Source organism: Sphaeramia orbicularis, chromosome 11 (genome assembly GCF_902148855.1).
Source record: "Sphaeramia orbicularis chromosome 11, fSphaOr1.1, whole genome shotgun sequence".
NCBI classification, from domain to species: Eukaryota; Metazoa; Chordata; class Actinopteri; order Kurtiformes; family Apogonidae; genus Sphaeramia; species Sphaeramia orbicularis.
In genome coordinates, this window is record NC_043967.1 from 55,676,794 (window position 1) to 55,700,398 (window position 23,605).

The 23,605-nt window shown below is 37.1% G+C and overlaps 1 protein-coding gene across 1 annotated transcript in view; it reads right to left on the reverse strand.

Annotated features, from left to right (window-relative positions):
- LOC115428584 (zinc fingers and homeoboxes protein 2-like) overlaps nt 1–23,605 on the reverse strand; it is a 170,058-nt gene that overhangs the window by 96,030 nt on the left and 50,423 nt on the right. The window contains 1 exon segment of the mRNA XM_030147710.1: nt 17,531–17,703. The gene's annotated coding sequence lies outside the window, so the exon portion shown is untranslated.

Below are 23,605 nucleotides of genomic sequence, written 5' to 3' on the forward strand. Positions count from 1 at the left end.
CTCATTCATTCGGAAAAACAGCTGAATTTTATGTTTTGTGTGAATGCAATACGCTTCCTTTGACTATTTGTTTTTTATTTGGGTTTTGAGTGATTGGCTTTGGGTGACGTTCAGATGTGACCGGTGACGTCTGTTGTGTATCTGTACTTTTATACCTTACACTGTGCATCGCTCTGTCTGTCCAAAATGTTCTAACTGTTCTATAAATAAAGTTATAAAAACAAAAAAAGATCTTCCACAACAAATATTCCAAATTCCAGTCAGTTTATCTCCATCAGATGTATTCCAGTGGCTTTTAGTGCACTATATTTCCCATAATGCACCTCAATCATATGTCTCCTATTTAATACATCCATTTCACCAAAACACAGAAAAAGCCCCATCCATATTAATGCGTCTAAAGACAGAAAAACTAAAAGGCTGCCTCTTGGCAGCTCCACTTCCTCCAACACTCATTTTCCAAACTTTAATTCTCCTGATTCGGAAAATTATCTGCCAATTTCTCCCTCGGTTTAAACCAAATTTCAGCCAGGGGCTCGTTGCAGTTTCTGACAAATGCATGTGGAATGGAGTTGTGGTGCGATCATTAGGGGAGGGGGCGTCGGCGGGTCATTTGGATGCTTCTTCTCGGGCTGTAATTAGCTTGTTTCCGTCTCCGTTGCTAACGCAGCGGGCCCATTTCCTCCGGCTGTAATTGGATTAGTTACCTTTAAAATCTGCACTTCTGTCGTCGTTTCAGCTCTTAAAAACCTGTCAAATCTGCACCTTTGTAACCCCGCCCCCCCACTTTGAAATAAAAAATCAATTTGGGAGTTTTTTTTATATTTATTTTTTTGGGGGAAAATATCTCTTGAGTGGCACTTATCTAAATTGAACAAATGTGTTGGTGGATTGTTTTTTTTTTTTTTTTTTTTGGGCGGAGGAGGCAGATCTGAACCACCTTCAGACTCCAACAGCCCAAACACTCATTACTCTGAAAAACACTTGACTTCATCGTGGCCTCAATTATGAAGCGCTGGATAAACTCCGGTGTTACTGAGCCGCCGTGATTGGACGGAGGGAGGAGGGGGCGGGGCTTACAGGATCCTAAAGCAGATTTAACCCTTAAATAAACCTTTTCCCTCCACATTTAACCTTTTCTAACTCATTTATTTATTATAAAATCATCTGTATTTTGAAAATATCTGAGTTTTTTCATAGACGTTTATTAAAGCTCAGAGTTAATTCAGTGGATATTTGATCAAAACTGAGAAAACCGAAGAAAAAGTCACTTTTACAGCAAAATACATGATTAACTGAACAGAAAAACTAACATATAGAAGCTTTTGTTCATTGCACTTATTATTTTAATTTATGTTCATTTTTCATTCTGTTTTTCTTGTTTTTTTTGCCATTTTTGTCTATTTTTTGTCCCAATTTCACCTCATTTTCATCTAATCTTTTGTCTAGTTTTTCGGCGATTTTTGTCTTTTTTTTTCTCTTGTTTTCATTCTTTTTGTTTTATTTTTGTACCAAATTCACCTCATTTCCAGCTTAGTTTTCATCTTGTTTTGCCTCATTTTTCATCCTCTTTTACATCTAGTTTTTCTGCCATTTTTGTCTATTTCTTTCTCTTGTTTTTATTCTTTTTGTTATATTTTTGTCCAAATTTCATCTCAATTTCCTGAGTTTTCATCCTGTTTTTTTCTTCTTTTTCTCTTATTTTCATCTTTTTCTGTCATGTTTTAATCTTCTTTTTGTGTCTTTTAATCCATCATTATCTCCATCTTTCACCTCACTTCCATCTTAGTTTTCATTTTGTTTTGCCTCATTTTTCCTCGTTTTCATCCTGTTTTTGTTAAAAATTTCCTGCCATTTTTATCTCATTTTTTCATCCTGCTTTTATCTTGTTTTTCTACCATGTTTGTCTCATTTTTGTCCCAATTTCACCTCATTTTCGGCTTAGTTTTCACCATGTTTTGCCTCCTTTTTCTCTTGTTTTCATCCTGTTTTTTTTCTTCTTTTTCTCTCATTTTCATCTGTTTTAATCTTCTTTTTGTCTCTTTTAACTCTTCACTGTCCCCACCTTTCACCTCACTTCTGTCTTAGTTTTTATTTGGTTTTGCCTCCTTTTTCTCTTGTTTTCATGCTGTTTTTGTCTAATTTTTCTGCCATTTTTGTCTCCTTTTTCCCTTGTTTTCATCCTGTTTTTTTTCTTCTTTTTCTCATTTTCATCTCTGTTTTAATCTCTTTTTTGTCTCTTTTAACTCATCACTATCCTCATCTTTATGGAACAAACAGAAGCTCTGTGCACTGATAACAAACTGTTTTTTTGTGTGTGTGTGTGTGTGTCTCTAACTCCATATTGTAGTTTAAATCACAGTGTTATTTCATTATTTTAACTCATTATTCATCTTAAATTGCTCATGTTCCAACTTCTTCTTGAAAGTGTTGGAACCTAAATGTGAGAAATGGATGCATATTAACAAAGTGAAATATGCTGCGATGATGAAATCCAAGCCAAAGCAAATTTTCATATCACTGCTTTCTTTTTTTCATGTGCATTTTCCATACGGTTCCCACATTTATTTGTCTGAGGTTGTAAAATACTAATGAGTCAAATGGCTGCAGCAAACGCCACATGCTCAGGCTTTAAAACCCATCGCGCCGTTTTGTTTTTTCCACCTCGTTTCCACTGTTCGTTATCTCACAAACACACAAATACCTAAAAATAAGCACCTGATAATTGTCGGGCCCCGGAGGTCAACCGGTTTCTGATCACACCTTGGTTTCCTGTCATTTCCGTGTTATGCATCTCCCTCAGAAATACAACTAAATAATGTTTTAACCCTTAGTAGTCCCTGAACGCACCGTCGTGTCCAAATCACAAACTCATTTAAGACAACGCAACAGCAGAAAAAAACAAAACTGTGACGTCGGTGGTGTTGAAGAAGGAAAACCAGACTGATGACACACAATAATAATAGTTCCAGCGTCTGATGCAGATCAGTCTAACTATAGAAGTGGGTGGAACTTTCACTATAGGAGAACTCAACTCATCCAATCACAGTCCATATCTGACTTCTATCAGTGACCAATAGGAACTAGACTGATATCTGGAACCATTTACACGTTCTAAACCATCAACAGATGGACCAGTAGAAGGAAAGGAAGAGGTAGAATACTTAAAAAAAAACTAAAATAGAAAAAAATGAACAAAATAATCAACAAAATGAATAAAAATTGACAAAAAAAATCATCAAAATGACCAAAAAAATTGACAAAATAATCAATAAAATGAACCAAAAAAATCCATAAAATGAACAAAAAAAATCCATAAAATGAACAAAAATCAACAAAATAATGAACAAAATCAATAAAAAAAAAAATGAACAAAATTATCCAAAAAATTAACAAAATTAACAAAAATTGACAAAATAATCAACAAAGTGACCAACAAAAAAAAAATCAACAAAATGAACAAAAGGGAAGTGTAGTCTGAAGGTTTAGAATGAAATAAACTATAAAACCAGTGTCCCTGTACGTTCAGTCCTGTGGTCTGGATGCACTTCAATCTAACTATACAAGTGGGCGGGACTTCCACTGGAGGAGAACTCAACTCATCCAATCACAGTCCAGATATGACTTCTATCAGTGACCAATAGGAACTAGACTGATATCTGGAACCATGTACATGTTCTAAAGCATCAACAGATGGACCAGGAGAAGGAACGGAACAGGCAGAAGATTAAAAAATAAAATAAAATGGACAAAAATTGACAAAATAATCAATAAAGTAACCAAAAAAAAACAAAAAAATCAACAAAATGAACAAAAAGGTTTAGAATGAAATAAACTATAAAACCAGTGTCCCTGTACGTTCCAGTCCTGGTTGTGTTCTGGGTTCCAGTCCTGGTTCTGTTCTATGTTCCAGTCCTGGTTCTGGTCTGTGTTCCAGTCCTGGTTGTGTTCTGGGTTCCAGTCCTGGTTCTGTTTTGTGTTCCAGTCCTGGTTCTGGTCTGTGTTCCAGTCCTGGTTCTGGTCTGTGTTCCAGTCCTGGTTCTGTTTTGTGTTCCAGTCCTGGTTCTGGTCTGTGTTCCAGTCCTGGTTCTGGTCTGTGTTCCAGTCCTGGTTCTGGTCTATGTTCCAGTCCTGGTTCTGGTCTGTGTTCCAGTCCTGGTTCTGGTCTGTGTTCTAGTCCTGGTTCTGGTCTGTGTTCTAGTCCTGGTTCTGGTCTATGTTCCAGTCCTAGTTCTGGTCTGTGTTCCAGTCCTGGTTCTGGTCTGTGTTCTAGTCCTGGTTCTGGTCTATGTTCCAGTCCTGGTTCTGGTCTGTGTTCTAGTCCTGGTTCTGGTCTGCGTTCCAGTCCTGGTTCTGTTCTGCGTTCCAGTCCTGGTTCTGTTCTGCGTTCCAGTCCTGGTTCTGGATGCAGAGCAATCTAACTACAGAAGTGGGCGGGACTTTCACTGGAACAGAACTGAACTCGTCCAATCACAGTCCAGATCTGACTTCTATCAGTGACCAATAGGAACTAGACTGATATCTGGAACCATGGACATGTTCTACACCAGAGGTCGACTGATATGGGTTTTTCTGAGGCTGATATCGACAGCTGATATTTGAGACCGATATTCAAGGCTGATTTTTTTTAAGCACATTGAATGTAAAATACAATTGAAACACTCAGATAATTAAGATTTGTATGCAGCAATAAAAATGAAATTATTAATACACGTACACATAGTACTCTAACATTTATTGAACTTCAAGTGCTGCCCACACAGGTGCCTGATCAAACATGTGATAACATTTTTACTACACTGTAAAAAATCTAAATCTGACCAAGTGTATTTGTCTCATTTCTGTTCCAAATATGTGATCACACTTAAAATCAGACAAAATCACCTACAGAGGAACTGTTCAGTCAGATATAAGAACTGATTTATAGACAACAGATCTGGACAATCTGATTTCAACAAATCCGACCAAGATAATTTTCACTCGTTCCATTGGCGGATTTTTTTTGTTTGTTTGTTTTTTTGCTTAATTCAAGCAAAAATATCTTGTATTAATTTTTTAAAACTCGTTTGAAAATGGAGGGAACCAAACTTGAGGAAAATAAGGCTGTAGATGTTTGTTTTCATGTTCATTAAACGATAGATTGACTGAAAAAGTTACTTTTTCTAAAGTTTCCTTTGTTTTTGATATAATAATCCTCAACTATAATCTGAGTTTTTATGAACGTCTACATGATCAATGAATTAAATATAGGTAAATACAGGATTTACACTGAAAAAAATGCAAAACAAAGAAGTTAATATTACAGTAAATGGTGATAAATCACTTAAGAAAGGTTAAATATAGAGGAAAAAGTCATTTGGGAACTGCCACAAAAGTAGAACTGGGTCTTTATGGGTTAAACGTATGCTTTTACAATAAAATCTCTGAGAAACGGTTGGCTTTAGGGGCTTTTAATTTGAATCAGTTCCGTTTGTATACGTGTAATGTTGTTATTTTACAGGAGTCGATGAAAACGAGGTTAAATACGAACATTAAACACAGAAAATCATCTATAAATGCAGCGCGTTAATGTCATGTTCATACAAGTCAAACGAAAAAATAACTATGAAGTCAAACAGGTGATGATGTAATGAACAAAAACAGACCAAACAAGGCAGAGCAAATAAAAAGGTCAAAGGTCAGACGTGTTCACTAAGGGTCAAATCCACTCAGATTTAACCCTTAAATGTTCAAACCTACAGATGAGTTGGATGGACGATGATGGTGGGTGTGTTTTTGTTTTTTCTTTTCTTGGTTTTGGGGCGACAGTTTGCAGAACAGATTCGGACGGCGGTCGTATTGCGCTCTCAGCGTGGCGTCGTTCTTTAACTTTGTGACGGACAGTGGGCGGGATCGGCGCCTTTTGTTCTCGAGTCTGAAAAATCCCCAAAAACACATTTCTGGATCATTTAAATTTGTGCGACTGAAGAAACAACAGACACACAGATTTTTGGATGACACATTTTCTCAACACTGAACACCCACAAACCAACAAACGCTCCATTTCACAGCAAAAAAAAACAAAAAAAAAAACAAATAAAAAACAAGAGAAAAAAACAGCCTGAAAGTTAAAAACCTGACGCCCGGGACCTGGAAGAGCTGAAACCGACCAATAAAAACAGCACCTCCGGTAAAACGACTCAACGCAGGTGTGTGTCAGTGGAGGAAGCACACAACAACAACACACACACACACACACACACACACACACAGAGCACAGGACTGGCGTGGAGCTGCAGCCGAGCGGCGGCGGCAGCGGCATGGAGGTTACAGCTGAATACTACAGGCCACGCTGCCCACACACACCTCCTCCACAGGTGTGTGTGTGTGTGTGTGTGTGTGTGTGTGTGTGAGAGTGTGTGTGTGTGTGTTAGTGTGACTCATCCTCTCCCACGTAGCCCACACCTCCACCAGCGGTTGTGGATATCCCATCAGCCCCCGCTCGCTCATTCGCTCGCTCGCTGCTCAGATATAAGACGAGCGCGGCCGGCAGCATTTGTCGGGAACAGATGGCGGTTTCATCGACAACAGTACGATCACAGAGTGACACAACATTAGGGCGTCGCATTAATCACACAGCCTTTGTTTTACACAATTAATAAGGAGACGCAGCAGAAATACTGCGACGGTTTTGATCCGCCGCTGCTCAGACCTTAAATATTTTGATATAAACTGATTCACGACTTCAACACGTCGCAGACACGCGAATATGTTCCCGTCAATAAAGACGCGTACGTGCAAAAGTGTGGGTTTGAAAAGAGGAAAAAGGCTCATTTTAAATAAATGTTGATGAGGTTTTTAACCAATAAAGACACACTTTCATTTTTTGCTAATGAAGTTTTCTGTAAGTTTGACCTTTTTTTTGACGCTCTTGTATGAGAAGTGGCTTTTCCATTGAGAGCAGGAGTGTAAGAAAATATCGGTTCTGCAATATATTGCGATATTTCATTTCACAATACTGTATCAATATTTTTAGGTATTTATTCAAATGCAGATATTGAGGAGGTTCATTTTAGTTTTTTAGTTTTTTAGTTTGTCTTGTTTTGTTTTTTATTATTTCACACTCTTTTATTCAATAACGTTGGTTCCTTTGTTTGGATTGAACTCAAATCCTGTTCTGATGTTAGTTGTGAACTAATAGAATCTGAACATTTGAACAGGATCTGAAACTGGAATGTCTGGAAAACAGAATTTCACTTTGAACACAGTTGGAACATTTGGTGATAGAACATTAGATCCTGTTGGGATCAAATAAAAATGTGTTTAGTATTTGTGCAGATTTCTGCTGGAATGCAATTCTTCATGGAAATAATCATTTAAAAAAACAAACAAAAAATTGCCTTTTTAACAGTATCATGATATATCGCAATATATCACATTGTGATCCTAGTATTGTGATTTGTATCATGTCGCCAGATTCTTGCCTTATTGTGAGAACATAAAAATTTGTCAAATGGAAAAACAACAATTTCACCCAAAGTTTCAGTCGTTGGACATCTGTGGAAAACTTTACCAATATTTACTAAATGTGGTAAAAACAGAAGTGCGTAATGTCGGTTCTTGGTTTGTTTATTTTTTATCGTGAGATGACATAATAAATCATTCCATAAACATGGGGATGAATGTAAATATGGTGTATATTTACAGATATGTTCGTTATGAGTCGACGTCAATAATAAACACAATAAATTTATCCTGAATTAAAGATGAAGAAACCAGACAAACTGTCGTAAAAATGTGATGTGACAAAAATGCCTTGAATGATACCAGAAGAAAACGTCCCAATAAAATCCAGACAAAGGTGAAGATCTCGTAAAACGCACAAGAAGTAAAAAAAAAAAAAATGTCGGGACAGAACAAGGTGAATACATCGTAAAAGGTACAAGGTGAAAATAGTGTCTTTTCCATTGGACATCTGTGCAAAACTTTACCGATATTTACTAAATGTCAACAAAGCACAAGTGTGTGATGTCAGTTTTTTATTTGTTTATTTATAATCATGAGATGACACCAGAAGTCATTCCATAAACATGACGACGACCGTAAATATGGTGTTTATTTACAGATATATTCATTAATATTATATATATTACCCCTCTATCTCCGACTCAATTCGACACGTTTGGTTTAAACTCTTGTTCTTGTCTTATTGTAACCTTCGTCAACAAAATTGTCATTTTTCCATTTGGTAAATTTTTATGTGCAATTTGAGGGTCAATAGTCACTTTTCCACTGGACATCTGCGCAAAACTATACCGATATTTACTAAATGTGGTAAAAACAGAAGTGCGTGATGTCGTTTTTTCCATCAATATAAATCACAAACGCAATGATTTGTTTATTTATTCTGGTAGATGTCAGTAGAAGTCATTCCATAAACGTGGCGACAAATGTAAATATGGTGTTTATTTACAGATACATTCATTATTATTCTATATTCAGTTTCCTGGTGTGTCCACATACACACACACACGTTTCTGTTAAAACTCTTCTTCTTCTCTTATTGTAATGTCCATCAACATTGGTTTTTTTTTTCTTTTTTTTTTTTTGTTCATGTGACTCCAGCTGCGCTAAAAGCTCTTTCCATTACAGTTTGTGCGATATACCAATTTGGCTACACCTGAAAAACCACCACATAGTTTATTCATTTTTGTTCATTTTATTTTATAATGAATGAATGAACATCGTTATTTCTGAACATAACCCCAGTGTGTCCGTCCACTGGCACTGATCCAACTCCATGGGTTTTACTGGTGAATCAATGTTGGAGAAGATGACGGTGTTTCCATGGTAACCACAGATACACTTATTGTTTTGTTCATTTTTATCAATTTTACTTGTCATTTTATTTGTTTTTTTTTGTTTGTTTGTTTTTTACCCTTTTCTTGCCTATTTTATTTCTTTCTTCAATTTTGTTGAGTTTGTGGCTCGTTTTGTTCATGTTACTTATTATTTTGTTGAATTATTATTAATTTCTGTTCATTTCATCAGTTATTTAAGCTGCTTTTGTTCATTTTGTTGCTTAATTTATTCTTTTTTTACTTCATTAGTTAAGTTTTTTGCTTATTTTTTCCACGTTATGAACAAAATTTAATTTATAAAAAAAATGAACATTGATATTTCTGAACATAACCCCAGTGTGTCCGTCCACTCGCACTGATCCAACTCCATGGGTTTTACTGGTGAATCAATGTTGGAGAAGATGACGGTGTTTCCACGGTAACTACGGAGCCTCTGAACGTCCAAATATGGTCATATCTGATGACCATGAAAAGATGAAGAACTGTATTTTACACCAATTATTGACATGGACTGATAGGATTAGAGGATCAACTGGAATTAAACAGTTTAGATCAGGAGATGGTTCTGGTTAAAGGTGGATGTTTGGGATTTTAAGGGTTAAAGGTGGACGTTTGGGTCTGTAAGGGTTAAAGGTGGACGTTTGGGTCTGTAAGGGTTAAAGGTGGATGTTTGGGTCTGTAAGGGTTAAAGGTGGACGTTTGGGTCTGTGAGGGTTAAAGGTGGACGTTTGGGTCTGTAAGGGTTAAAGGTGGATGTTTGGGTCTGTAAGGGTTAAAGGTGGATGTTTGGGTCTGTAAGGGTTAAAGGTGGATGTTTGGGTCTGTAAGGGTTAAAGATGGATGTTTGGGATTTTAAGGGTTAAAGGTGGATGTTTGGGTCTGTAAGGGTTAAAGATGGATGTTTGGGATTTTAAGGGTTAAAGGTGGACGTTTGGGATTTTAAGGGTTAAAGGTGGACGTTTGGGTCTTTAAGGGTTAAAGGTGGACGTTTGGGTCTTTAAGGGTTAAAGGTGGACGTTTGGGATTTTAAGGGTTAAAGGTGGATGTTTGGGTCTGTAAGGGTTAAAGATGGATGTTTGGGATTTTAAGGGTTAAAGGTGGATGTTTGGGATTTTAAGGGTTAAAGGTGGACGTTTGGGTCTTTAAGGGTTAAAGGTGGACGTTTGGGTCTTTAAGGGTTAAAGGTGGACGTTTGGGATTTTAAGGGTTAAAGGTGGATGTTTGGGATTTTAAGGGTTAAAGGTGGATGTTTGGGATTTTAAGGGTTAAAGGTGGACGTTTGGGATTTTAAGGGTTAAAGGTGGACGTTTGGGATTTTAAGGGTTAAAGGTGGACGTTTGGAATTTTAAGGGTTAAAGGTGGGTGTTTGGGATTTTAAGGGTTAAAGGTGGACGTTTGGGTCTGTAAGGGTTAAAGGTGGATGTTTGGGTCTTTAAGGGTTAAAGGTGGACGTTTGGGTCTTTAAGGGTTAAAGGTGGACGTTTGGGTCTTTAAGGGTTAAAGGTGGACGTTTGGGTCTTTAAGGGTTAAAGGTGGACGTTTGGGTTTTTAAGGGTTAAAGGTGGACGTTTGGGTCTTTAAGGGTTAAAGGTGGATGTTTGGGTCTTTCAGGGTTAAAGGTGGACGTTTGGGTCTTTCAGGGTTAAAGGTGGACGTTTGGGTTTTTAAGGGTTAAAGGTGGACGTTTGGGTCTTTAAGGGTTAAAGGTGGATGTTTGGGTCTTTCAGGGTTAAAGGTGGACGTTTGGGTCTTTCAGGGTTAAAGGTGGACGTTTGGGTCTTTAAAGGTTAAAGGTGGACGTTTGGGATTTTAAGGGTTAAAGGTGGATGTTTGGGATTTTAAGGGTTAAAGGTGGATGTTTGGGTCTTTAAGGGTTAAAGGTGGACGTTTGGGTCTTTAAGGGTTAAAGGTGGACGTTTGGGTCTTTACGGGTTAAAGGTGGACGTTTGGGTTTTTAAGGGTTAAAGGTGGGTGTTTGGGATTTTAAGGGTTAAAGGTGGATGTTTGGGATTTTAAGGGTTAAAGGTGGATGTTTGGGTCTTTAAGGGTTAAAGGTGGACGTTTGGGTCTTTAAGGGTTAAAGGTGGACGTTTGTGTTTTTAAGGGTTAAAGGTGGACGTTTGTGTTTTTAAGGGTTAAAGGTGGACGTTTGTGTTTTTAAGGGTTAAAGGTGGACGTTTGTGTTTTTAAGGGTTAAAGGTGGATGTTTGGGTCTTTAAGGGTTAAAGGTGGACGTTTGGGTCTTTAAGGGTTAAAGGTGGACGTTTGTGTTTTTAAGGGTTAATTGAGCTTCCTGAAACTCAGTCATCTGTTAAAATAAAATGTTAAATCTCTCAGCTGGACTCAGAAAAAAACAGGAACTAGCCGTCTCCCCTCATCAGGAGCAGAAGCCGTAGTCCAGCTCTGTGCCATGTGGTGCAGTTTCAGAGGTGCTCTGCACAAGCGCTGATGCAAATATTTTTAGCAGAGATGACCCGTGTGCACACTGCAGCCGTCACCCTGCCAGTGTTAGCGTTCGTGTTAGCGTTAGTGTTAGCGTCCCGCTCCGCCCTCCGGCTCCGACGGCCCATTCAATAAAGCAGAAGGGCCGCGAAAACACAGCTCGCGGAGCGCCCGGCGGGGCTGGCACCGGGCTCCGGGCTGGCACCGAACCAGCGAACGCCGAAGAACGGACTGGAGCGCGGCCAAGCGCCGGTGGAATTTGGCTGCGGAGGGTCAGGTTTGTCCTCCAGCAGGACTCAGACGGGGACTGGGATGTGGATGTGGAGCCCAGTCTGACTGAGATGGAAACAGAAGCAGGAGGAAACGCTGAGGGGGCTGCACAGACCATCAGAGGTACAAGAAGAAGAGGCAACGGGGGGGGGGGGGGGGGGGGGGGGGGGGGTGTGAGGGTGTGTGTGTGTGTGTGTGAGGGGGTGTGTGAGTGTGTGTGTGTGTGTGTGTGTGAGGGTGTGTGTGCAGCAGCAACAGCATGTACACAGTTTTACACACATGTCAGAAATACACACACATACACACACATACAGCCAGAGCTTAAAAGGAAAACACACACACGTCAGAAATACACACATATACACACACACGTATATACACACATATGTCAAAAATACACACACACATATATACATACACACATATATACACATACATGTATGTACACACACATGTACACACACATATAGCCAGAGCTTAAAAGGAAAACACACACATATGTCAGAAATACACACACATATATAGACACACACACATATACACATATGTCAGAAATACACACGTATACACACATATACACATACAGCCAGAGTATAAACACACACATATCAGAAATACACACACATATATACACACACATACAGCCAGAGTTCATACACACATATGTAAGAAATACACACACACACACGTAAGATATACACACATATAAAACACATACACACACGTCAGAAACACACATATACACACATATATACACACACAGATTCACACATACACATAAACATACAGAGTTTAGGAGAAAACACACACACACATACACACACACACACACATGTCAGAAACACACACACATACACACACACACGTCAGAAACACACACACATACACAACTGCATAAACAACAACAGGTCGATCAGAAACACCCTGAAAAACACTGAATCTGCAGCAGAAAAACAACACACACCACATTAAAACCCTGGAGAACTGGACTACGAGGACCACATGGACTACAAGGACCACATGGACTACGAGGACCACATGGACTACAAGGACCACATGGACCACGAGGACCACATGGACTACGTGGACCAGGATTAGAACTAGAACTGGTTCACAGTAGGAAAAAGACCTGATGAAGGATAAAAACTGAACATCCATGTCTGACTCCTCCCATGTCCATCCTGACTCCTCCCATGTCTATCCTCTGACTCCTCCCATGTCCATCCTGACTCCTCCCGTGTCCATCCTGACTCCTCCCATTATGTTTCAGGTTCAGTCCTGACTGAATTCATTTTATCTTCTGCTTGTATTTTTAGACTTTTTATCTTATTTTATCAGTTTTTTTGTATCTGATATTTTCTATCCACATATTTTTATCAGTTATAACAAACATTTGAACAGTTAATTCTTATTTTATTGTTTTACTTATTATGTATTATTGTACCTTTCATGTGAAATTATTACTTTGAGCCTCAGTACAAATGACATAAAGTGGATTTAAGCAGATTTATGACTTTAATTAAACCAACTCCTGTACCTTTATGTGATAAATATTCAAAGTATCAACGTTAAAAACAGTGAAAACATGGATAAAACACAGAAAACCTGGATAAAACACAGAGAACATGGATAAAGCAGTGAAACGGTGTCTGAAACCCACTGATTCGTTGCAGAACTTGGGTCTAATTCTAAACATTTGGTTTTTCTGCGGCGTCGCTCTTCCTCCTCCTGAACCGGACCTCCTCGGCGGCTCCAGATGTGGTTAAAAACACAAACTCCACTCAAACCAGCTTTGTTGGAAATTTCCCCCCAAACGCTCGCCGTCCCGTGTTACTCAACGCGGCGTCGCCACGGCGATGGCGGCAGCAGCGGCCTCAGGGGCAGCGCTGCTTCTCTGGTTTAAAGTGTTTCTGTTCGGACCCGTTGAACCCGACACGTTGAGTCCATCTGGTTCTGGAACCTCCCGGACACGCCCCCTCCAACGCCGGGTCGGTGTCGTATGGGATCTCCACGCCGCCGCCGCTCATTTCCTGTCAGATGTGATGCTTTAATCGGTCTTGGTCCGTGGGTTTTGACTCCACACAGACCGATCGGCAGGTTCACACTTCAAATGTCGCCTCTTTTAAACCCACTTTGTCCTTTTTCCGTCCTGGCTTTCAGTCACCAGGAGGAAAATACCACCAGGTTGAACATGTTCGAGTCCTGGATCTACGGTTCTGTCGTCGTCGAAAAAACACACAACCGCATAAACAGCAAATAAACGATGTACGAAAACAGCTGCACGGTAATTTGACTGACAACGTCCAAGTGAGTTAATGAAACAAACCTTTGGCTTTTGTTTTATCCTCATCTACAACATTTTATGGTTTCATTTTGACCAGAACATTTTCATGATTTTTACCTTGATTTTGTCGTTTCATTTTTTTACCTCATTTTTATCTTGCTGCATTTTTTCCTTGTTTTTGTCTTTTTTTTTTTTACCTCGTTATTGACTTGTTTTGGTTTTTTACCTCCTTTTTGCCTTTTTTTTTTTTACCTCATTTTAGTCTTGCTGCATTTTTTCCTTGTTTTTGTCTTTTTTTTTTACCTCGTTATTGACTTGTTTTGGTTTTTTACCTCCTTTTTGCCTTTTTTTTTTTACCTCATTTTAGTCTTGCTGCATTTTTTCCTTGTTTTTGTCCTTTTTTTTACCTTGTTTTCGTCTTGTTTCATTTTTTTTTTACCTCCTTTTGGTCTCGTTTTGTTTTTGTTTTTTTTTTTACCTCATTTTTGCCTTGTTGCATTTTTTCCTTGTTTTTGGCTTTTTTTTTTTTACCTTGTTTTTGTCTTTTGTTTTTTTTTCCCCTTGTTTTTGTCTTGTTGCATTTTTTTCCCCCTTGTTTTTGTCTTGTTGCATTTTTTCCTTGTTTTTGGCTTTTTTTTTTTTTTACCTTGTTTTTGTCTTTTGTTTTTTTTCCCCTTGTTTTTGTCTTGTTGCATTTTTTTCCCCTTGTTTTTGTCTTGTTGCATTTTTTTCCCCTTGTTTTTGTCTTGTTGCATTTTTTCCTTGTTTTTGGCTTTTTTTTTTTTTACCTTGTTTTTGTCTTTTGTTTTTTTTCCCCTTGTTTTGTCTTGTTGCATTTTTTTCCCTTGTTTTTGTCTTTTTTTTAATTGCTTTTGTCTTGTTGCAGTTTTTTTTTTACCTTGATTTTCTCTTATATTTTTGTTGTTACTTTTTTTTAAACCCTGCTTCCATCCTGTGTTTTTTACTTTCATTGTTCATGCTGTTTCATATTGTTACGTTGTTGCATTCCTTTTATCATCTTTAACAAATAATTCAAAGCACAAATAACTGGTTTCATTCAGGAACACCTTCGAAATGCAAAGAAAAACTGATTCTGTTTTTCCAACCTTTAACATAAAACCATTTTCTATTCTATTCTTTTTTTTTTTTGGGGGGGGGGGGGGGGGGCGTTGTTTGGGTTTTTTTTAAAACTTATTTTAGTATTTAATCATTTGTCTGTTTTTATAATGAAAGGAATGAAGACTTTGGGTTGTTTTATCAAACATACAGTATACACACACACACACACATATATATATATATATATATATATATATATATACATATATATATATATATATATACACACACACACACATACACATATATATACACACACACACACACATATATAAATAAAAGAACTATTTCATCCTTTTATCGTTCATTATCTGCATCAACTGTACAAACTTCTTCCCACTGTGACATATTTATAAATTACAAGAAACATTTTAACATTTAATTCTTATTTTGTTGCTTAAATTATTATCATTATTATTATTATTATTATTATTATTATTATTATTATTATTATGTACTTTAAGCATCAGTAGAAATGACATAAAGTGGATTTAAGCAGATTTATGATTTTAATTAAACTAACTCTTGTACTTTTATGTGATAAATACTCAAAGTATCGACATTAAAACAGAGAAAACGTCTCAGAAACCCATTAGTACATAATAAGGACAGTTGTGTTACATCTGTTATTAAATACAAACTGACGGTTGGAGGTTTGATAAAATGAGAACACAACGTTCTGACGGAACCGTGAACTGTCAGACGACCTCGACTCGGACCTGATTGGAGCCATGTGTACATCTGGCCCAACATGACCTCAAACGCACCGGACCGCTAAAATAATAAACACTGACATGACCTCAAACGCACCGGGCCAGCAATTAATACAGACCATAATAACAGAGAAATTATATTAACTTTTATCTGTGTTTTCGGGTGAAAAAAGTTAAATTACATGATGAAAACGTTTCTATCGAGCGTAACACACAGTATAGCATGTGTATATCAGTACGAGCATCACGTAGCGTTACCATGGCAACACAAACAGAAGAGTGGTCCCCTCCGCTACCGGGGGCAACCAGGGTTAAGAGGCTTCTAACTGAAATAATTCAATTAATAAAGGTTTTTTCTTTCTGAAGATGATGAAATTATAAAATAGAAATTATTCATGTGGAGATGGATGGATGGATGCATGGATGCATGGATGGATGGATGCATGGATGGATGGATGGATGACCCAGCTTTATGTACACAACTTATTTTGCTTTAATAAAATAAGTAAAATATTATGAAAATTAAAATAAAGAATAAATCCAAACTAACTCTGTTGTAATGATCAGAAGTGAATGCACAATAATAAACTAATGAACACACACAGACTCATACGTTCCTGTTTCACTGGTGGAAATAAGTACAAATGGAACTACGCAGGTGTTGTTATCATTTGTATCAGTTACTTTAGTGTAAAAATAACAGAATGATTTCCTGCGGCCTGACCTTAAATGCACCAGGTTTAGAGCCGACGCTTCAGGAAACGTGAGCTCATTCTAAACTGGAAACACGGACGCTGTTATTCTTCCCTGTTGGAGTCGACGAGAACGACAAAAATGTAGAAAATGTAAGAAAAAAAAACACAGCACTTGAACTAAAGTCAAGAAACACTTCATCTACCAAGGACGCACTCTGAACCAGCACACACACACACACACACACACACACACACACACACAGGCTTCATCGAACACATTAACGGAATATTAACCACAAACAGAGGACGGCGACACAACGGGACCAAAAACACGACACTGTCACATCCTCATCCTCATCTGGATCGGTTTGTGTTTTCGTCCATTTAACTCTGACTCTTCATCAATAAAAAAAATCCAACACAACTCTAACCCTGATCACACATTCATCAGCAGTTTTTCAGACATTTAACACTTAAATCTCAAAGAAAATCTGAGGATTATCTCACACATTTACAAACTTTTACTGGAAAACTTCTACTTTTAAATTTCATTGTTTTATTCACGTAAATTCCTGAGCATTTCCTCATAAATTTAACACTCACAGAATATTGTGTAAATTTCCAACTTTACGCCCTGATTTTTAGGTTTTCGTTTCTTATCTTTCCCAGACTAAAGCCCAGACGTCACCTGCTGAAACCGACCAATCGCATCATCACGTCTGGATTATTTTTGTGTTTTCGTCCATTTAACTCCAGTTCTTTATCAATAAAAAAAATCCAACACAACTCCAACCCTGATCACACATTTATCAGCATTTTCTCATGAATTTAACACTTAAAACTCAGACAGTATTGTGTAAATTTCCAACTTTACACTCTGATTTCCAGGTTTTCGTCTCTTATTTTCCAGACAAAAGCCCAGACGTCACCTGCTGAAACTGACCAATCATATCTTGGTAAAAAAAAAAAACCTGCTGAAAAGTCAGACGATGCCTTTCACCCCTCGGTTTCAACCACTTTTCCCTTTTTAAAAAAAACTCTGAAATCATGAAAAACCAGCAGCGTTGGACCGAACAGGACGAGCTGACGACAGATGTGAGAATTAAACTGAGGTATCTCCATGGAAACGCCGCCACAAACAGAGCAGGTGTCAACGCCGCTACTTACTGCACTTCCTTGAAGGAGAAGACGAGGGAGGGGGGCGGGGCGGGGGGGCTCCTCCTGTGGCTCCACCTCCTCCAATCGGTCGTCGGACGCTCGCTGGCTCCGTACCTCCCTCTGGTCTCCCTCGTGGGGGCGGTCCTCGGCCCGGCGGCACTCTGGGAAATCTCCAGGTGAGTCTGTGGAGGACAGGGAGGGAGGTGAGTGTCGGACGGACAGACAGACAGACAGACTCTACTGTAACCAGGCCGCCGCCACCGCCACAATTTGGCTGCAAAAAAAAAAAAAAAAAAAAAAGAGGTGGTGGTGGTTACCGTGGCAACATGTGCCAAAAAAAAAGGGGAGGGAGGAGGAAGCGACAAAAACAGTTAAAGACAGACTGTGACATGAGATTTTAAGGGGGATTTTTTTTTTTGGGGGGGGGGTGGGAGCAGGTTTTGAAAGAAAATAAAAAGAGGCACGAAAAAAGAAAAAAACACAAGAAGGTCATCGATCAATCAATCAAACAATTAATAGAATGAGGTCAGTATTTAATGAGTGATATGTTACTGCTATTTCTCCATTTGGTTCCTTTATTAAAATGATACTGTGTGTCTGAATTCTAATGGAAAACAGCATCCAATGAAAACTGAGGGGCGTGGCCAACACGGGTGAATCAGAAGCCAGGAAATGACAGAAACAGGAAGTACCAACGGCGTCAGAGCTAAATGTTTTCTACAGGTAAACGTCAGGGTTTAACCTCCATCTGAAACTCGTCCGAAAGTTTTCTGGAATAATTTTGTCATTTATTATATATTTTATATATTTACACTGTCTTTTATCATTTATCTGTTCACACTATCCCATTAAACATCTATTATACACATATATCCTCCTGAGACCCAGGAAAGTGAAAATTTTAGTTTTTTTTTTTTTTTACATTAAATAATTGTCTTGATTGGGAACTACATAATGCAACTGTTTATTCAGATACATTTTTTATTAATTAATTAATTAATTTATTTAATTAATTTATTTAATGGAATGTCCTTTGTGATGGATAAGATTTTTTTTTTTAGTAAAACTGTCAAACTTTTGTCCCCTACAGAGGACAAAAATGCATTGCTGGGTCTCAGGAGGACATACACATACATACATATATATATACATACATATATATACATACATATATATATACATACATATATATACATACATATATATATATATATATATATATATATATATACACACATATATATATATATATATATATATATATATATACACACATATATATATATATATATATATATATATATATACACACATATATATATACACACATATATATATATATATATATATATACACACATATATATATATATATATATACACACATATATATATACACACATATATATATATATATATATATATATATATATATATATATATATACACACATATATATATACACACATATATATGTGTATATATGTGTGTGTGTGTGTGTGTAGGTGTGTGTGTGTGTGTGTGTAATAGAAGCTAAATGGAATAATCTTAACAGAGAAAATGATTTCCAAATGTAGTTTCTTTTAATGCTGTTCTATTTCTCCCAGTTCTGTTATTTTATATTCTTATCGTTCATTCTTATATTATCTAGGCTTGCGCTAGCCTATCGCCACATCACCATTGGCAGTACCTTTTCCTGGTTGGTGAAGTTGTTTTCAACCCGTGTAGCCACAGTGGTGAAGGTATTTTTTCGTAAAATCAACCAACTTACATCTGTGATCGAAAATGTCCGAGCGACAACCAAGGAAAAGAACAAATGCGGTCTCCACTACTGAAGAGCGCTACCAAGAGCGATCCAACTCACCCCAACGTTTCCGATTTTTTACGAATTCACACAGAGGGGTACGGAGCGGTGCAGACCACCACCAGCGGAAGTGAAAACCAAACTTGTGTCTCATTTGTCTTTTCTCTTCCTGCTGAAACTAAACTTTTAAACCTTACAGAGAAAACACCAACATTAGTATCACAGTAGTGTTCCTCTGTCGTCTACAGGTTTGGTATTACTGACTTTCTTCTTCTTCTCATTAAACTTTCCTCTTCTTCGTGGTATTTGTCCAGTATGGTTAATTCAGAGCGGCGCCCCCTGGTGGATTAACTGACAAATGCTCATTCCAACACATTAAATGTCAGCAGCAGCACTTTGTTCCAGTCAGACTAATGACAACGACAGTAAAGCACATTTACAAAAGGAACTAACAACTGGAATGGGATTATTAAGGACTAGGATCAGTACTCGGTATCGGCAAGTACTCAAATGGAAGTACTTGTACTTAGTCTGGAAAAAAGTGGTATGGGTGCATCCCTAATGTATGGGATCATACTCCGAGGTGTCTGACTGGTAAATTTATTTTATATTGAATCTCATATTGAATCTCATGCACATCAGTGCTCAGAATAATTGTATTTATAAGTCTATCATTTATTGTTTTGTTATGCATTAGATTAGTAATAAAAATAGTTTAAATGAAAATACTGACTTGAGTTAATTTTTTATGATTTTTTTTGTATGAAACTGAAGCCAGATTGAACATATTTTTAAGGTTAAATTGCACCAGAATGCAGGAAAAAGACTTCATTTTCCCCAGAATTTCCCGGGGGAGCTATGCTCGATCTGCTAATACATAGAAACGAAACATTGTACTCAGGTCCTCGACTGTCAACAGCATTTAGTAAATGGTATAAATTACTGATAAAATAATAAAATACTAAAATACTGATATAAAATAGCAATAACAGTAACCCCCCCCCCCCCTAAAAATTACCTATAAATAACTAAAAAGTTTTATTTCTAAAGTGCACAGCGGTAAAGTGCCAATTTAAAGTGCATTCCAGGCTCAAGTTCAGCAAGAGTTCATTATTCTAACTGCCTCTGGATAAAAGCTGTTTTGGAGTCTGGTGGTCTGATTGTGATTGTGAACCTTGTGCTCCTACATGATTAATAAACTAACTTAAACTGAGGCTAACCTAGTTTTACAAATATGGGGAACTGGAGAATAAAGCTACGACGGAGTATTAGGACCACATAGGAAAAGAAAAACACTGGGCACTACGAATATAAAGTCATAAAATATCGATATAAAACCCATAATTTTATGAGAAGCGTGTGTTTATGTTGAGCGTGGTTGGTTTTTGCCACTCAATCTGACTAAGAGGGGCGTGGCCCGGGGGTGGGGGGGGTGACGTATGTGCATACCCTCTATAGCAACGACAGTAGCTCTGAACAGACACGACGCACGGACCCAAACTGAATGATCTGTGTCCACCAGGGGGCAGCACAATATTTTTGACTGATTGTTTATTTAATTTCAAATACATTAAAACTAAAACCACAAGAAAATTTTACGTAAAAAGAAAAGAAAACATATTTGAAAAAGAGTGGGATGAAGTTGACCATATGTAGCCCCCGCCCTTTAACCCCACCCTTCTACCAAGGTTAGAATAGTTTTGGATTTTTCATTATAGTTTAGTTTTATTTAGTTTTGACTTTTTTTTCTCTAATTCAGTTCATTTTAATTCGTTTTTAGAGCAGGTTTGATAGTTTTTGCTAGTTTTAATTTTTTTCTAAATACTTAGTTTTAGTTCAGTTGTAGTTCAGTTGTAGTTCAGTTGTAGTTCAGTTGTAGTTTAGTTTTAGTTCAGTTGTAGTTTAGTTTTAGTTCAGTTGTAGTTTAGTTTTAGTTCAGTTGTAGTTCAGTTGTAGTTCAGTTGTAGTTCAGTTGTAGTTTAGTTTTAGTTCAGTTGTAGTTTAGTTTTAGTTCAGTTGTAGTTCAGTTGTAGTTCAGTTGTAGTTTAGTTGTAGTTCAGTTGTAGTTCAGTTGTAGTTTAGTTTTAGTTCAGTTGTAGTTCAGTTGTAGTTTAGTTGTAGTTCAGTTGTAGTTCAGTTGTAGTTCAGTTGTAGTTCAGTGGTCTCTTTTCTCTTCTTCTCTGTGCTCCTATTCAAATCAATGCCAGACAGGACTCTGCTGCTTTAGTCTCCATGTTTCCAGGTAGAGTGGGGACCAGAAGACGACTGGAAACCACAAGTGAACACAAGTGACGGAGCAAAAAGTGTCGTATGGTGCCGCTAGCTAAAATCGCTAGAGTGAAATAAATCAATTTCGTATCAATCCGACATTGACAAAGACAAAAACAAAGGGAATTTTTATCCATAATTTTTATGTTTTAGTTCGTTTTGTAAACACACAATACAGTTTCAGTTAGCTATGTTTTTTTTCTTTTAATTATAGTTTGTTTTTGTTTTTTTTATTTCTGTTAATGAAAATGTTTTTTCAATTCTAGTTTTTGTCATTTCGTTAGTTTTCGTTAACAATAATAACCTTGCCTTCTACCGACTCTAAATGCTCATATGTCCAATCCAATAAGTAACTGAACAAATCCAACACGTATCAGATGTAGGAATGGAACCATATGAAAATTTAATTTCACAGTTATTGTGACCAAAATTATCACGGTTATCATTATTATCGCGGTATTGTTGAAATTGTGCTCAAAATGTTCAAAAAGTACTAATACACACACTGAAATACTTTAACCAAGTTGTATTTTGAAAAAAAAAAAAAAACAAATAAAATAATCGGCAAACTGTCCCTTCTGTTGCAGAAACCTTCAAATATTAACCCTTAGTGGTCTGAGTCTATTCTGTCTGTTTTTCAGTCCTTTTGATTTGGCCTTTATATACTATAGAAACAAATATTTACTATACCCATGTTTAGGATCTGTTTTTTCAGCACAACTTCATCTATATCATCTGTCTATTATTTTTTCACTTTAACCTACTATAAAAACACAAAAGGAGAAAAAACACATAAAATATATAAAATCCGATTTGAAAAATGTATATAATTTATTGCATAAATAACACACAGATGCTTAACGAACCTTTTCAAAGACTTTAAAAGTGAATATTGGTTCCAAATATTAGTAATATAAAATTAAAATTGTAATAAATTCAAACTATACTCAAATATTTGACATAAAAGCAGATCTTTTCATAGGTATTTTCTCCAGAAAAGTGCGGTAATCAAACACAGTTATCATAATTAGAATTTAATACTAACCGTCTGCAATTTTTCCAACGTTTATCGTTATACTGATAGTCGTTACATCCCTAATCAGATTAAACTGTGACTCAGCACAAACACAACACTAGACAGATCATAAACAGACTGTGTCCATTCAAAACATTATCACACATGCAAATAAACTCCATATATTTAGATTTTTCTGAAAGTTCCATTTTTAACACTGTTTATACATTTAGTGTACATTCAAACTGTGCATGTATTAACAAAGAGACTGATCCTTATGAGTGATTAAAAGAACACATCTGATGCATTTCTGTACTTTGGTTTTTCATGTTAATTATAATTCAACAAGTCTGAGAAACTTTACAAGACAATAAACACAGAAGGATTTTAATTATCTGAAGGATTTAGAGGAAACAATGAAACAATGGAATTAGAAATCAAACTAAATGTACCTGCAGTCTGAAGGTTCGTTTCAGGTTAAAAGGTGACGATTTCAACGACCTCGATAGAAAACGAGCGACCAATCAGAGACGAGCATGACACAAAAAAAAAAAGAAAAAACAAGAGGAGTGAGAATTCAAGAACATTAATGTGAACGAAGAAAAGACTTGGACCGAACGAGTTTCAGTTCAAGTCGATAATCATCCTCCTCCTCCTCCTCATCCTCATCATGTCTCATCTCCACACTGACTGTTACACATGTGTGTAGTTTGTCGACCTTCGGCTTTAACCTTCTGTTAGAAGGTTCAGACCAGGTGTTTACATCCAGTCCTACAGTAAAAGTATTAATACACGCTGTGGAAATACTGCAGTACAAGTAGAGATATGAAGTACAAGTATGAGCAGAGTGGAGTTAAAGTTCAAATCTGACCAGATCTGAACCAAGTACTAGGGTTGTGCCAAAAAATCCACTCATAAAAACCGAATTTTACACTGGAGATCGTACTGGTCTGTATGTGGAAGCTGAACTAAAATGATTTTGACATTAGTGATTGTTC